Here is a 3838-nt window from a genome sequence, read left to right on the forward strand (position 1 = left end):
GATATCGGACAATGAGACTCAATTTCAAGGAAAAGGGATAGTTGAAATGTGTAAAGAGTTGAAAATTCAGCAACGATTTACAGCGGTCGGAAACCCACAGGCGAACAGGCAGACGGAGGTCACCAATCGAACCATTTTGTAGCATTTGAAAACGAGGATAAGTTCCAAAGCATCATGGGTCGACGAATTGCATGGTGTCCTGTAGGCGTATCGTACCACACCGCAAACAGTAATAGGTGAGAGCCCATTTTGCCTTGTCTATGGTACTGAAGCTATTACTCCTGCAGAGATAGGAGAAGAATCTCATCTAGTGATGGCATACGACCTTGCTAACAACGAGGAAGAAAGGCGATTCGACCTCAACATAGTCGACGAAAAAAGAGATGCTGCATACGCAAAGATCATGCACCACAAAGGATTGATGATGAAGAGTTATAATCGGCGATTGAGACCCCGATCGCTGCAAGTAGGTGACTTGGTCCTAAAAAAGGTGGAGGTTTCCCGACATATGGGCAAGCTCGATCCTGCCTAGGAAAGATCATTCAAGGTTGTGGCTATCAAAAAAGAGGGAACATACAAGCTGCAAGACCTCGAGGGACGTGATTTGCCCCGTGCGTGGAATATGAGGAACTTGAAAAAATTTTATGCCTAAGGAGGAAGGTCGTGGTAGCGATGAAATGAGCTTGAAGAAGGCCGCATTTTGTAAACTTGATTACCTATTTTTGAAGACTTGGGAGCCTGAAAAAGGCCTCATTTTGTAACTTGATTGCCTATTTTTGAAGACTTGGAGGCCTGAAAAAGGCAAATGAATTTGATCCCAAGAGGATCAAAAAGCGCGATCTGAGATAGATGCAAGAGAGAATTGAGTCTGAAAGGAAAACAAATGTGATCCCAAGAGGATCGAAAAACGCGATCTGAGATAGACGCATGAGAGAATTGAGCCTGAAAAAGGCAAACGAATTTGATCCCAAGAGGATCGAAAAACGCTATCTGGAGAAGATGCATGACAGGCAAATCTGAGGCCAAATCTGACCTTAAGAGGATCAAAATGCGACCCATAAAGAGGAGACCAGAGCTTAACATCGAAAAATGGATGAGGCAACATGCGATTAAGTAATAAAAACATTCATATTCTAACACGTTCAGAAATATTAAAAGGTCCTTAGGCACGAAAAATCCAGCAAAAGATCTCTCTTCAGTTAATTGGCGATCCAATACAAGGCCAAAAATTTGTCAAGGCTATACAATCATTCGAGACCATCAATGTTTGACTATGCGATTAAAGTTCAAAAAGGCCTTCAAGGCCTCAAAAATAGCCTGCTAGCCTACTTCATAGACTCTACTTCTTCTAACAAAACATCAAACTCGCTACCTGGTTCTAGTAAGTCTGGAGCATCTTTATACGGCTAAAGGTCTGTCTAAACCAGGTTTCAACTGCCCTTGATCAAAAGTTTCCGCAAAGGCCTTCAGAGTGTTCACTTGAGCTTTGCACGTGTTGAACCCATCGCCAAAGAAACGCACAACCTTAATCTCCACCACTGTTTGAAAGGCTGCAGACCTCAGAAAATCGCGAGCAGCTTAAAGTCGAGCCTCCGCAAGAAATTTTTTGTGCTCTTCGATATGGACGCGATCAAACTTACCTTCCTCTATACCATCTAACCGACATGTTTTGTAACCTTCCTCCATGCCCTCTTCTCTGTCGGCTATAACACCTTCTCTGCGACCATCGGAAAAGGCCTTGCCTTTAATCTTCTCCAATTCAGCCTTGAGATCAGTGAGTTGGCCTTACAAGCTCTCGTTTTCAGCGATCAATATCTTCTCATTGGACTCTTTTTCAGCAAACTGTTGACGAAGACTTTCTAGCTTATGGAACACCGATAAACGGTTCTTCCGATGGCTAGTGCATTTCAGAGTCATATTGTGAGAAAGAGCTGCTGCCTACAGGGTTCCAAAAAAAAGGGAGGTAATTAAAAGAAAACGAAGAAAAACAGAAGGGGCTTCACAGAACGAACAATTTCATACCTACATCAGAGCATGGGCAAGATGTTCTTCGATGCGAGTATGGGAGGTCGTTAATATAGAGTCTTGATCGCGAGGAAGGAGAGTATTACTGTATATCTCCCACGAGGCTTGACCGGCTTCCCCATACAAGACGGTGCTCTCTACAGAAATATTCCACTTGGGCACGAATTGATCCCCTTGAAGTTTCTCAGTCTTATGGTAATCGCACTTCAATTCCTTGAGAGCTTGTCTCCACCAATCCTGAGCCTCCTTTAGCAGTTGATAATTGAGGTCAGCATTTTCTAAAGTGAGCTCACCCCCTAGAGATGGTTCCACTACTTTAGCTCTGGCAGATTTGGAGGATTTGGAGCTCCCACTGCTGCCTTTCCCTTTGCGCTTGTGTTTGTTTTTTTTGCGCTGCATAGAGGGATCGGTGGATTGTGGTCGTTTCTTTAGGTTAGGGTTGGGGGAGCGAGCACTGTCCCTCTCGGTATTTTGTCCCACGTCAAGAATCCCAGGAGCACCTTCGCCATACGCTCCCTCGAAGCAGACCTGGAAGGTTCAGGAACCTCATGACCACGAATCGCAAGAGTCGTAGAAGGGTGGGCAAGGCTGGAAACTATTTTAGCTTCTGTGGTATCTTCCGAAGCCATAACACGAGCAGCGATCCGAGCATTCATGACGACCTCAACTGCCAACAATAAAGGAGTTTTAGTATAAATGCGAAGTAAGTGAAAAAAGAAAGCGAGTGAGATATTCACCTAAAGATTCTTTTACTTGGAGGGGTGCTGGAGTAAGACGAGCAAGCTTCAGAACCTTTTCATCTAGAAGTATTTTCAGATAGTACCGATAAGCTGTAAGACTATCTAGAAGATTGCCTTCCAGCCCCCCTCCCTCAGGCCTAGGTTGGGGTTTATGATTATTCTAGTTACAACGAAAGGGCCACACTTGGCCGGTAGGAGGTCGCACAAAAATAAACTTCTCTCGCGAGGGCCAATGTTGGATTTCAAAGGTTCCAAATACTTGCACTCTCTTTTGACAGATAAGTAGTAGAACGCTCTATCTGCCGACCTGGTCGAGGTCGTGAAAGTATATAAAGACCAAAAATTGTTAAAATTGGGATCTATACCTAGGGTTTTCATTACTATCACAAAGAGAACTATATGACTTATGGAATTAGGGGAAAGTTGCATAGGACAAAGCCTTAGGCGCTGAAGAATCAAAGCAATAGGTAAGGCAATAGGAAATCTCAAACCTGCGGGAAAATGAGCTGTAGAAAAAGAACAAAATCCTAACAACGGCCGGTGCATACACTCAAAAGATTTAGGGATCCTAATATCGAAATCTAGGGGAATGAAAAAACATTCCCGTATCTTTTTTATGGGGGTTTTTACTTTACTAACTACGGTGGTCCAAGGTTTTCTCTTTGATCTAGCTTCAAATTTCCTTAAAGTGGTGGGATTTTCACGGGGGACTAGAGCTTTGCGTTGGGCACGTTTGGATTTAGTACCCTTAGGGAGAGAATCACCAGAAATAGAGAAAGATGCAGAGTTAGAGCCAGGGGAGGTCTCTGATGACCCTGTGCTCGTGCCATCATTAGAATTGGAGTTAGAGCTATAACTGGAAGAGGACATCGTACCTTATATACGGAGAGCGACCCTGGAATATGGAGGAGGAGAGAACGAAGGCTTTGAGTGCGAACGGACAGGAACAGTTTAAAGAGGCCGAGTATATATAGGAGGATATTCTGGAAAGACGCACCCATAACCCGTCCATCGAATGCTGCCACGTGGCACTAAAACGGACAGACGCTAGATGATCAACGGGTGCGACTGTT

This window comes from Sesamum indicum, linkage group LG3, assembly GCF_000512975.1.
Source record: "Sesamum indicum cultivar Zhongzhi No. 13 linkage group LG3, S_indicum_v1.0, whole genome shotgun sequence".
Classification (NCBI taxonomy): domain Eukaryota; kingdom Viridiplantae; phylum Streptophyta; class Magnoliopsida; order Lamiales; family Pedaliaceae; genus Sesamum; species Sesamum indicum.